The following is a 14,305-nucleotide window of genomic DNA, read 5'->3' on the forward strand; positions in this document are numbered from 1 at the left end:
TATTAGGACATACATATAAGTAACATTAATACGATCAGATACTAAGCAACCAATCTTTTAAAAACTGCATGAAAACATGCAGTTAGATGCTACTAAAAAATTCAAACAACAGGTGGCACTCTAGTAAAAGAAATACTATAATCTAGAGCTGAAGAGATAAACCTAAAATTTAACATTATACTGCTTGGTCAAATCCATATAATAATTGCTTAATTTTTTTTCTCCAAATTATTCTGAGTATCTTTGAGAAAATGTTTTTAAAAAGTAGTTTTTTCTAGACCCAAGTAAAAGTCAGGGAACTTTCATCTTCTTTCCTCCTACTCTCTCCCACTTGAGTTCACCAGAATATAGCAAAAACATCCAATGACACAATTGTACTTAATTATGTATGTACTGGTTTATCCTACTTGTTTTTAAATATTGTTACAAAACATCTTGTAAAGCATTTTTGTTAGACTATGAAAAGAAAGTAAACTGTTCAGGTTGAGTATTTATGTCTATTTCAAACTAAATTTGTGGCATCAATTACACTTTTCAAATATTATTTATGCATAATATTTCACAGTAATTATGGCCCATTCAAAGAGGAAAATTTACTAAAGATAAAACCAAAATATCTTTGTGTTAATTATTTCAATATCAAATATCAAACCATTTTCCAATGATTGGTAAAATGTAAACATCTACCAAATAAAGACCCTAAATTATAATATATAACCCAATTCCTTGAAAAGTAACTTTCATACTTATATAGCATCTGTTTTACGTTTTTTCTGCAAATACTTGCTGCTGGGTTGTTGTTATTCTCTCATATTAGGAATTTTTGCCCTATTTTTAATAGCTATTAAATATATGGCTCATACTTATGCTTCTTTATTTGGGGCTGGGAATTGAACCCAAGTTGCTTACACCGAACAACATGCCCAAACATTTTTTGTTTGCTATGTTTGAAAAACAAAACAAAACAAGAGCCTTGCTAAGTCACTAGTGCCAGACAGGGCTAAATCTTGTGATTCTCTTGCTTCAGCCTCCCAGAGGGCTAAGATTACAGGAATGCACTACCACACCCAGCTTAATTATGCTTTCTGATTTTAGAGATTATAGCTGAAACCTCAGGAAAGAACTGATTTTTGTTAAATAAAGCCCTAGGCAAAAAAAAAAAAAAAAAACCCAGGCAAGAAATTCATAGTAAATAAAAAAACATTTGCAGTATCTTCAAAGAGTTAAATACAGTGGTGATGAATGACCAGTGATCCCATTACACATAACTTACAGTTGAAAAAATTTAACAGATTCTTCCTCAGCAGCCCAAAGAAAGCACATGAGCCCATGGAGTCTGTCCCCAAACAACTCCACATGGTTGACTCAATGCCACGGCCATATCAAATCATCAACTCCTACCTGGCTCTCCATTTTCATTCCTCTTAGTACAGGGCTTCAGCTCATGGGCAACACCAATGCCCTCACAGAGCAGGTAAACTCCACAGCTGGCTGTCCCCGGGAAAAAGAACAGTCCTGGCCAGCAGAGCCGGTTTTATGACCACCATTGTTGTAAACTGCAAAAACAGTGTGAGCTTTTATACAGATTGGCTACGGCACTGAAGCACAGTTACAAAAGAAAACAGTACATGGTCTCCCAAACTGCCAGTTTCATCAGGTGCCACTTTTGAAGGGTTGATGTGTTGGACTGAGTCAGAGAACAACGACACTGCAACTTCAGTCCAGGATTTTCAGTGCTACCCTACCAAAATGACTGGGGGAAAATAGCCCATTTCATGGGAAACAGATGCAGAGGGAGAAGACGAGGGCTAGAAGTAGATCCCCAGAGAATTTGAACCTCAGTCCAGTTAGGACACAAGGACCCATACCCCAGGCTTAGGGTCTGGCTTTCAGCAGTGGCTGGATCTGAAAGTAATGGCAACAAGTCCAAAAATATGCTGGAGCCCTCATCATGCTGCCTACTTAGAGCAGAGCAGTGTTCTGATTGCTTGCCCATTTACTAAGGGATGTGCCTTGGCTTGGACAGTTGCTACAGTCTCAGATTTCCCCCAGAGGGGCCTCCAAAGCAGGTGCAGAATCTCAATCACACACAGACTATCAGGCAGGCAGGGAGCATCAGGACTTGCTGAAGTCTAAGACTGCAGGTCCTAGAAGAAAACTACTCATCTAGAAATACGGAGGGAAAACACTGGACCCATTTCTTTTTATTCCTGTACTGGTTTTTGGTGTTTGGCATTGCATCACCCCATTTTTCTCATTTGGCATTTTCTTTGTTTTCTCTTTTAATTTTTCCTTTGTTATTTTATTTTCCTTCAGTTTGCTAATTTTTTCTTTTCTTCTCCTTTTTCTTTTTTTGTTATTTTTAATGTAAGACTATTACATTAAAGTACTACTCCTTTTAGTACTTAATAGGTTCCTTTATTTCATTTCTGTCACCACCTTATCAACTTCCACTGTTTTTTTTTCTTTCTTTCTTTCCTTCTTTTTTTTTTTTTATTTTTAGGGAAGGATCTACAGGGTGCTCAGGGTCTCACTAATAGATGGGACTCATAGTAATCCACCTGTTTACAGCCTCCAGAGAGCTGAGATTACAGGTGTGCACCACACCCCCTGTTTCAATTGCCATCTCAGTGCGCTCTGGGGCGGGGCTGGCACAGCAGGCCTGGGGATTAAACCCTAGGCCTCTGTACCTGCTTGTAGGTGCTTTAATCCACTGAGCTATTAGGCCAGCCCATTGCTTAATATTTTATATTTTATTTTTCTCATGCTCCTATTCCCACAACCTCAATCTTTACCAGTGTAATGATTAAACTTTATGAATCTTTAAATAGTTAACTATATGCTACGACAGTTCTATAGTTAGTGGAGGTAAACTTACTCCATTTAACAGATATTTACTATAGGTCAATGTTTCATTTCTCTTAGGCTTTATACTATAATCTTAGACCTTACACTATAATTACTTTATACTATGGTTAAGATATGTCAATGTCCTATTTGCTTTGGCACTATTATTTTTTATGATGCAATTACTACAGCTCAAGCAACGTAGTGTAATCAACAGGCTTTTCTCCATATGCCATATATGATCAGCAGAAAGAAAGAGTCCATGAAAACATACAAATAGAAATTTAGGAGATTAAAAGTTTATTTAAAGTATGGACAACAGAAGTAACCAATAGGAGGACAAGCTGGCAGAACTAAAAATCAGTGGTCTGTTCACAGGAGATACTTTTTTAAAAAGGGAACATGAAAAATGGATTCAATAGTTGCTAAATGACACAAAGACTAAATATTAATTAGACTTATTAAGAAATGAGAGGATAACAAAAGTGGCATAAAAACTTGTTTACGGGCTGGGGACATAACTCAGCAATCTAAGCATCTGCCTGAAGTGCAAGGACCTGGATTTGATCCCCAGTACCACATGCAGTGCAGGCCACAGAACCCATGTGCACTGTGCTGCCCACCTAAATCGGGCCTGGAGGCATGTGAATCACTACGAGCTGTGCAGCAAGACCCTGTACCAAATAAATAAATAAAATATTTAAAAAAAATTTTTAAAACCTGTTTACATGAACAATAACAGAAAACTTTCCAAACATGGCAAAAGAATTGATGATACAGATAAGTAAAGACACACAGAACCCCAAATACCTACAATCAGAAAAGAACATTTCCAGGACACATCACAGTCAAAATTTCAAAAGTACAACACAAAAATAGAATTTTTTTACAAAAATAGAATTTCACAAGTTGTTAGAGAAAAGCAAGGAATCAATTACAATGTAGAAAAATTTAGAATCATGGCAGATTTGTCAAGACAAACCTTAAAGAGAAGGGCAGCTTGGAGTCGAGTTTCAAGCTCTAAATGAAAACAACTTCCACCCCATACTAATACATCCTGCAAAACTAATTTTCAAAATTAGCAGAGAAATAAGAAACTTCCACAATAAGGAAAAACCAAACCAAAAAAATTCTTACGATATCCAAAAAGAGAAAATGAAGCTAACACTCCTGATAGATCCAACAGAATGATTTTACCAGGTAGAATGAGCAGTTAAGTAAATGGAAAGAAAGGGAATCCGCCACCAAAACACCAAATGCAATGGCAGAAATAAGTCCGTGCTGTCCAACAATAACGCTCAGTATGAACAGCTTCAGTTCCCCAATCAAAAGACACAGCTTTGTAGAATGAAATCAGGAAACAAAATCCAACAGTAGGCTTCATGAAAGAAACATATTTAGCATTTACCTGGCAAGCGCAAGGGCCTGAGTTCAATCCCTGGTTCTGAAAGGAAAAAAAAAAAGAAAGAAAGAAACATATTTAACCCAAAAAGAAATGCATAGAATAAAAATAAAAGGATGGAAAACAATAGTCCATGCAACAAGAACCTAGTCACAAGCAAGAGTAGCTATCCTTTTTCCTTTTTTTTTTTTTTTTTTGGGGGGGGGGGTGCGGGGATTGAACTCAGGACCTTGCACTTGCCAGGCAAGCACTTACTCTAACTTATTCTACTGAGCTATCTCCCTGGCCCTATCCTATTTTCAAGTAAAGTGAAATTAAGCTAAAACTGATTTTGCCAGAAGAGGCAAATAAGGGCACTACATTTCAGTTAAGAAAACATTTCAATGAAACGGGTAACAATTATAAATATTTACACACCAAGCAGCAGCATAGCTATTTCATAAAATATGAAAGGACAGATAAAAATCAATAAATTATAGTGGAAGAACTCAATACCCCACTGTCACAATAGACTGACCAACTAGACAAAAAGAGCAACAAAGAAATACAGAGTTGAACCAAACTTTTGAACAAATGGACTTAACAGACATCTACAGTGTTTCACCTAACAGCAATAAACATTCTTTTGAAAAGCAGTTATAACTTTCTTCCAAAACAGATCATAACAGATCAATAAAGAATGGTTAAGTAAATGCAAAAGAATCAGAGTTACCTACCACAAATTATCAAATCAATGTGCAATGAAACTGAGAATCAATGACAAAAGGTGTATGCAAATGGATGAAAATTAAATAATACATTCTTGAATAATCAATGGGTCAAAGGAGGAAGTAAAACAGTTCCTAAAACCAAATGATAATGCCAGTAGACGGTATCAGAACTGATGGGACATAGTAAAAGCAGTCACTAGAGGGCCTTTCATAGCTGTGAATGCCCACATCAGAAAAATAGAATGAGTCCAAATGAATAACCTAATAACATGCCTCAAAAGTCTTTAAAAATAATAATAAACCAAATCCAAAATTAGTACTAGGAAAGCAATTATAAAGAATCAGAGCAAAAATCAATGAAACGGATACATTAAAAAAAACAATAAAATGAAAGCTGATTCTTTGAAAGATAAAGTATATAAACCCTTAGTCATTGTTACTCAAAAAGAAAAGGTCCAAGTTAATATAGTGGGATACAAAATAAGTACACAAAAATCAACAGAGCTCCTACACACCAATAACAAATTCACTGAGGAAAAAATTAGTAAAACAATGCCATTTACAATAGCATCAAAAATAGTTAAATATTTAGGAATTATCCTGACCAAGGAAATGAAAGACCTCTAAAACAAAAACTACAGCACTCTAAAAAAAAGATAATAAAAGAGGATATCAGAAAATGGAAAAAGATCCCTGATCTTGAATGGCTAGTCTCAACCTAATGGCTAAAATACTCAGACTTCCAAAATTGATATTCAGATTTAACATAATCCCAATCAAAATACCAAAAGCAATCCTCACAGATCTATAGAAAACAATCCTACAATTCATATGAAACCAACAAAGACCCAGAATAGCAAAAACAATCATGCTAGAACAAGGAAAACACAGGAGTCACCACAATCCTGAACTTGAAGTTGTATTACAAAGCAGCAGTGATAAAAACAACATGGCACCGGCACAAAAACAGAAATATGGGCTCAATGAAACAGAATACAGGAAGCACAAACAACCCAAGCAATCCAGCCTGCCAATTCAATTAAGGGGCTAGAAACACACTACAGAGAAATGGTAGCCTCTTTAATAAATGATACTATGGAAGAACGGCTATCCACATCAAAAGATTAGTGCGGAGTACGTATTTCACCATTCTCTACCCTAAAATCAAAATGGAGCAAAGATCTAAATGTTAAACATGTAAAACAATCTTCTGCAAGACAAAATAGGTAAGTCTTTTGAACACATGGATACAGGTGCAGACTTTCTAAAAAGAATCCCAATGACATTAGAAATAGTACCAAGAATCAATAAATGGGATCATTTCATATTTAAAAGTTTCTGCATAGCAAAGAAAACAGCCAGAAGTGTAAAAAAAAAAAAAAGGGGGGGGGAATATTTCTGTCAGCTACTCTGCAGATAGAGGATTAACATTTAGAATATGTAAAGAACTCAAAACAATTACCCAGACAACTGAAGTGAACAGATACTTCTCAAAAAGACAAAGTACAAATGGCCAAACATGATAATGTTCAATACTGTTAGTCATTGGAAAAATGCAAATTAAAACAATGAGATTCCATTTTATACCTGAAAAAATGGCCATCATCAAGAAATCAAATAACAATGTGTTAACTATTGAAACTGTCCTACCAATTAAAAAAAAAAAAAGAAAAAAGAAATCAAATAAATCAAATAATAACAATTGCTGAAGAGGCTTCAGGGAAAGGAAACCTTCACACTGTTGGTGGAAATGTAAACTAGTATAACCACCATCGAGACTGTATGGAGACTCCTCAAAAAATTAAAACTAGAAAGTCCCTTTGACCCAGCTACTCCCTTCTAGATCTCACCAAAAAGAATTCAAGACATTATATTACATTAATATATGAATATTCATGTTACAGCAGCACAATTCATAACCATTAAATCTTTGAAACAGGCTACATGCCCCTCAACAGATGAACAGGTAAAGAAAATGTGGCATTTATACACAGTGGAGAATTACTCTACCATACTGTCATTTATAGGAAAATGGATGTACCTGAGACCATAACATTACATGAAATAAATCAGACACATAAGCTGAAATATCTTATGTCTCTCTTACACAAGAAAAAATCAAAATATAAAGAGCAAAATAAAAAATAACAAAGGAGAAAAGCAAGAGATGGAGGAAAAGGAAGTGAGTATAAGGAAAGGAAATAAAAAATGAACTGATACATTATATAGATATACCAATCTCCTACAATAGATGTAATCATTATGTAGTACAAATATACACTAAGAAAGAATAAAACCTGAAAAATATAGTAAAACAAGTATAATTCATACCTTCAACAAAAATAGAGAAGTCTTAGTTCTGTTAACACTATAGTAGTTCCAATCAGCTCCTAAATACCCCACTTCTGAATACATAAGGCTTTCACAGAACATTCTAGATCTAAGCCATAATAGAGAATGACTACAAGAGTCATAGTTTGTGTTGTCAGATTTCAGTCCAAGCAATGTAAATGTAAATGATACTGTAAAACTCTGAACTACACAGTGATGTCACAGCCACTGGAAATTTTTGTAGCACAACACATTTCTCATGTTTGTGATTAAACTGGTGTAATAAAAATCTACTACACACTTTTACCAAGATGGCACCAAAGGTGAAGAAGGAAGCCCCTCCCAAAGCTGAAGCCTAAACAAAAGCTTTGAAAGCCAAGAAGGCCATGCTGAAAGGCATCCACAACCACAAAAAGAAGATACAAATGTCGCCCACCTTCCGCCGTCCCAAGAAATTGTGGCTCTAGAGGCAGCCCAAATACCCTCGGAAGAGCACCACCAGGAGAAACAAGCTTGACCACTATGCCATCATCAAGTTCCCCCTGACCACAGAGTCAGCCATGAAAAAGATCGAGGACAACAACACACTCGTGTTCACTGTGGATGCCAAAGCCAATAAGCACCAAATCAAACAAGCTGTGAAGAAGCTCTATGATATCAATGCTGCCAAGGTCAATACCCTAATCAGGACTGATGGAGAGAAGGTCGATGCTCAACTGGCTTCTGATTAGGATGCAGTGGATGTTGCCAAAAAAATTGGGATCATCTAAACTGAGTCCAGCTGGCTAATTCTAGATATATACTTTTTTCCCTAGTAAACAATAAAAATAAAAAATAAAAATCTACTACACTGCCAGTCATAAAGTACCTTAGAACTTACAATTCTGTGCACTAGGTGTTTTCTAGACTATACAATCTAAGTGTGTATAAATATACCTCATGATGCATGCACAAGGACACATCACTGAAGAACCCATTTGTCACTATATCCCTACCATTCAGAGGTCCGTGCCTGCAAGTAATGAAAGAGTACAATAAGCTGACTTCTCAGCTGTCCCAAGTACAGACAATTCCAAAGGGCCATTTACCAAAAAATTTCCTGCAGTTGGTCATTTCTAACACAGCACCATGCTCAGTTTTCCCTCTATACCAATATTATCCTAATAAACTTCCTTAACATTGATTTAATGTCGGTAGTTTCAGAGCTTGTAAGCCAACATTCAAGCACATCCAAAAGTTCATAAACCAGATTTGAGGGACTCAACAGTTTTAAATATTGAACTACACACATGAATGACTAAAGACAGGCAGACAAACAGAGTACGTTTGTGATTGACTGACTGATTGGTTGACTGTTTGACTGCCAAAAAACACACCCACTTCCAATGTTGAGTTTGCCTAGAGTTCAAGCAGAAAGCCAGTCTTATCTGTTAGAGTTATCAAATGACAAGAGTCTGAGGTTACCAAATGATGGAATTTGACAGTAAAAAATCTCAACAAGAAGAGGGCTACAGAGGACACCTATAATCTGCAAGTAAGTTCACTTCAAGATGACCTCTTAATTGACTCCAGAAGCCCAAGCAAAAGCAGGAGGGCTGACAGACACCAAGCAAGTACTGATTTCAGCTCTGCCAATGAAGGGAAAACAAGCTTTTAATTTTAATCATGCAAAGCTAAACTGCTGAGTTAACATCTCAGGATTCATGTTGTATACCTTAAGAATGTCTAGATTCCAAGATTAATCCCCTTGGAATAAAGCCAAAAGTAGCCCACTCTAGCACAGTATAAACCTAAAACTCTATTTGTTCAATTTGAATAGCCAGTGAATTAATTGTCCACTAGAACCAAAATAGTCGAAGATAAGACAGAGTCTGTGTAATGTATCACCCACAAAGAATACAACATAATAAATACTAGGTTGAGAGTCTTTACATGGTATGATAAAAAATATAGGGAATGCTACTACCAATGTCACTCAATAGGCAGATTCATAAAAAACATGATGGTGTGTCCTCATCTATTTTATTCACCAAATCTGTCATTATGCAACTGCTGGCTCTTCCCCAAAGTCAAAATGACTATGAAAAAAAGGTAAATGTTTTGAATCAATTCAAGCATTGAGGCAGCCACCACAGTATCAACTAAAGATATCCACAAAACAGTGGCTATCCAGAACTGCTTCATAAAGTATCGATAACAATGGGGTAAGTGTGAAATGAGGGGAAGCATCTTCAGAGGGGACTGATGGAAATGTGCTTTTTACTATAATGAACTTTTGTAATTTCTTCACTGTAGTTTTAAATCACACCTTATGTAGTTAAAAGATCTCTGAGGCTCTTTGAGGGACCAACCAATGTAAAATTATCTTCATAATGACTCAGTACTTTATTCAATACGTTGCTATTTGTACCAATTACACAAATGCCAGTGGGTAACAATTTTTGCAAATGTGAATGACGATACATAATAAACTACAAGTCATTGTATTCTTCAGCAACATGCCCCTAAACTTTCAAAAAGCAAAATTTGTTTTCATCTACTATATTTAAGAAAGTAGGCCCAGGGACAACCGGTTCAGGCCCCCCTCCTGTCCCTCTCTCAAACAGGAGCTTTCTTTCCCTCAATAAATATATTCTGCTCATAAAAAAGAGAGCAGAAAAACTTTTTATCCCCATGTTGACCTCTGAATATGTGTATGCCTTTGATATCCTATATGATAAAACAGGAAGTACGCAAGCACTTTATACTTCAGTACAAAACAGAAGGTTATCTCAAAGCAAACCATCCGATACTGACCAAGCTACATAATGTAGTGCCAATTTTCATTGAATACCATTTTCATTTGAAAAAAATGCCAGACAAACTAGGGTTGCTCAAGTATTTTCTTGAAAATGAATGAACCGAGCTTGCCATTTCAAAGAAAATAATTTGCCAGTATTTGTTGCAAATATAAAAACTGAACTTTCAAGTGATGGGATTTTTTTTTTCCTGTATTTAGGACAGGGTCTACAGGGTCTACAGGGTCTCACGACACAGATTAGTGATTCTCCTGTTTTCAACCTCCCAAAATGCTGGGATTACAGACACGTACCACCATGCTCAGTCTCAATCACTGTCTCAGCACACCCGGGGGGGGGGGGCTGGCATGGCACGCTGGGGATCGGACCCCGGCCAAGGCACCTTGCCTAAGCAGGTGCTTTAGTCCACTGAGCTATCAGGCTGGCCTATGTGATAGATTTTTGAAAGACTTGTACCTGAGGTACCATGATCTAAAGCTTGACAGTTTGATGAGGTAAGTAATGATAGTAATAAAGGATCTCACAGGCCAAAATCAAGGTATCACCCAGTCTGAGCCATCAACCTAAAGGCCATGAAAAAAAAATTTTTTTTTATTTCCAAGTTTTTGCCCAAATTTAGTTGCTTATAACTGTAGGATGGAGGTCCCTTACTACCCATCAGCCTGAACTCTCGGCTTCTAAAGGACATGACCATTCCTTATTACGCGTCCATTCTTATCTTACGAGTCAGCCCAATCAGTCCTCGTGATGCAACCTCTCTGATGTCCCCTTCCACCAGCAGTCTGAGAAAATCCCTTTTGAGGGGCCCATGTTAATAGATTGGTATATTAAACAGCTTTCCCATCATCAATACACAGTATCTGACACCCATGATGTAAAGAAGTTTCATCAGGCTCATTCTTTAACGTGACTCAGTCCATGCCCAGCCAACACCCACATTTTAAAGATGGAGTTTATTTCACTCACAGTTTCACAGGGGTCAGTTCATTATTAACTGGATCCAAGACCTAAATAGAATGGTGAAAGGGCATGGCAGAGAAAAACTGTTCAACTCAGAGCAAGAGAACAGTGTCAGTAAAGAAGGATGAGGGACCAGATATACATCATGCCTCTGTTACATGTTAGGCCCCATATTGACCTCTGAATATATGTATGCCTTTGATATCCTATGTGATATCGTATGTGATACGTATGCCTTTGATATCCTATGTGCTAAGACAGCCATTGAGACTGGGCAAGGTGGTGCGTGTCTGTAATCCCAGCACTTTGGGAGGTTGAAAGCAGGAGAATCACTAAGAGTCCAGTTTAAGTAGTGAGACCCTGTAGACCCTAAGCCAAACAACTGACACAATCAAGCTTAACTGCCACAACCAGATACATATAGATAATCCTTTCACTTAAGTGAGCGTCAGCCTTTTAGAGATAAATACCCACTGGCCCTTTTCCAGCACACCTGAAACTGAGACTGGAATTGAGACTGGGTGTGGTGGTGGATTCGTATAATCCCAGCACTTCGGAGGCTATAAACAGGAGAATCACTATGAATCAGTCTAGTAGTGACACCCTGAACACCCTGTAGACCCTTCCCTAAAATACAGAAAAAACAAAAATAAATACCCAAACTGCAACTCAAGCCCACTTATTTATCACAAAGGGGCAATACTCCAATTAAACCTGAACACTGAGATTTGGGTTTAGAATAGACAAAAAATCTCATACACTAACATCTTTTGTCTTAAAAGAAAAACAATAGATGTTTCACAGGTTTGCCACCAATGCAATTCCTTAAGGTCAACTTATTGGAGACTTTACTTCCACCAATAAATCCCCTCATTATGTTACCTAGATTAGTATTTGAATAACCAGGAGACAGGAATGTGAAATGGGCATTGTTAAAATTTGTCTACTACATGTTTCATGAATTATTCCTGACCAACAACTGAATGTCAAGAGAACATAAAGACAAGACTGTTTCTTGGAAACATGGAGCTCCTCTGACAGCTTCCCCATCAGCTCTGCCAAAATTCTAAGAACTACACCACAAGCTGAGAGTTTTCCCATCCAAACTTCATTTCCCTCTCTTACACAGTAGCCAGATATTTACAGTAAGTCCAAGACTTATGACCAAGTTCTAATGCAGAATAATGTTCATAAATTGGATTCCTTCATAATCCAACAGAGTAAATGTTATACAATGGAATGATGACAATGTTCTGAATTTTGACTGAAGTATATAGATTACAGGGCCAGCCAAACAGCTCAGCAGATTAAAGTGCCTCCAAACAGGCACAGGGACCAGGGTTCGATCCTCAGGCCTGCCTGCCAGCCCCGCCCCACGGGCTCACTGAGATAGTGATTGAGACTGGGCATGGTGGCACACGCCTGTAATCCCAGCTCTTGGGAGGCTGGAAACAGGCGAATCACTATGAATCCGATCTAGTAGTGAGACCTTGAACACCCTGGAGACTCTTCCCTAAAATATAATTTTAAAAAGTACAGATTACATATGAATTACTCAAATAGATTCACTTGCCATACCTTATCAAACTGTACATTTGACACATGCATTTTAGTATATGAAATTTGTTCCAACGAAAATAAATATTGGTAGGGCCAGCCAAATAGCTCAGCAGATTAAAGAGCCTGCAGGCAGGCGCAGGGGCCAGGGATTCAATCCCCAGGCCTGCTGTGCCGGCCCCGCCCCCCCAGAGCACACTGAGACAGCAATTGAGACTCAGCACGGTGGTGCACGCCAGTAATCCCAGCTCTTGGGAGGCTATAGACAGGCAGATCACTATGAGCCTGATCTAGTAGTGAGACCCTGAACACCCATAGACCCTTCCCTAAAAAAATACAAAAAAAAAAAAAACTATTGGGGCTAAACAATCAATGTTTCTAAGAAAGGAGCCCATATCTGTTAAAAATATGCACTATAACAGTTACAGTGAAATGAAACAAAGTCAGAGATTTGCTGAGCAGTGCGAATAGTTATAGACTAAATAAAATTGGACATACATTAGGAAGTACTGAAGCAAAGGGATACACAGTTCTTATATATTCTATCTTTAATTTTGTATATATTTGAAAACTTCTGTAATAAAATATTTTTGACCAAACCAACACTTACCTATAAGCACACAATGACAAAACCTCTCTTGCACATTGGCTTGCATACAAATTGATACAATCAAATCTTTAGAATAGCTTTGTCTAAAATCTACTAATTCTGAAACTGCACATACCTTTCAATCCAGTTTGAGGTTACTGCAAAGAATTCAAGCACATAGGCACAATAAAACACATAAAAAAGACTGTTGAATGCAGCATTTTTCAACAACAGCAAAAAAACTGCAACTACCAAAATATCTTTCTTTTTTTTGCCTACAAATAGGGTTTATTCCATTTTATTTAAATGTTTAGGTTTTATTTAACATAATAAAACATGCTTGGGGGTGTCCAATCATTTTGCTCACTGTGAAACCTGGCATTGGTCCTGGTGACTCTGGTGACAGGCAAGGCTGCTCTGTCCAAGGTGGCTTTTGCTATTCCGGAGGAAATGTTAGGAGCAATCTCAGTAAAGACCAAAATATCTTTAAATGTGGTAATCAATAAAAGTAGTTGTAGAATATTCACACCATAAAAAGCAATAATTAAAATGAACTGTGTCTTTGTGTCTTACATGGAAGAACATAAATAGTAATCATTCTCATTTATAGCCAACTAATTTTCAACAAAAGCTCTGAGAAAACCTAAAGATGACAGTCTTCAATAAATAGTGCTGGAGAATTGCTGTTATCAACAAGGCAGACGAATGAAACTAAAACCCACTCTCTCACCAGTAACAGAAGTCAACTCAAAATTGATGACTTAAATGTCTGCTATGAAACTACTAGAAGAAAGCACAGGGGATCTGCTTTGGGACACAGAAATAGGAATAGACTTTTTAGACACAGCCACAAAAGCATATGAAACAAAAGCAAACATACATAAATGGTATTACACCACACTAAAAATCCGTGCAGATCAAAGGAACAACAGAGCACATCAAAGGAACAACAGAGTACAGAAACAACCTCCAGAATGCTAGCAAATATTTGTGAATTATGTATTGAACAAAGACTTAATAACCAAAATAATGGGCCAGGGAGAAGGCTCAGTAGAGTAAGTATTTGCCTAGCAAGACAGGGTCCTGAGTTCAATCCCCAGTATCGCAAAAA

The 14,305-nt window shown here is 37.2% G+C and overlaps 1 protein-coding gene across 3 annotated transcripts in view; it reads right to left on the reverse strand.

Annotated features, from left to right (window-relative positions):
• The window catches only part of Arhgap32 (Rho GTPase activating protein 32), a 337,222-nt gene that overhangs the window by 274,365 nt on the left and 48,552 nt on the right, over positions 1-14,305 (reverse strand). The window lies entirely within an intron of this gene.

This window comes from Octodon degus, unplaced genomic scaffold (genome assembly GCF_000260255.1).
Source record: "Octodon degus isolate 3935 unplaced genomic scaffold, OctDeg1.0 scaffold00136, whole genome shotgun sequence".
NCBI classification, from domain to species: Eukaryota; Metazoa; Chordata; class Mammalia; order Rodentia; family Octodontidae; genus Octodon; species Octodon degus.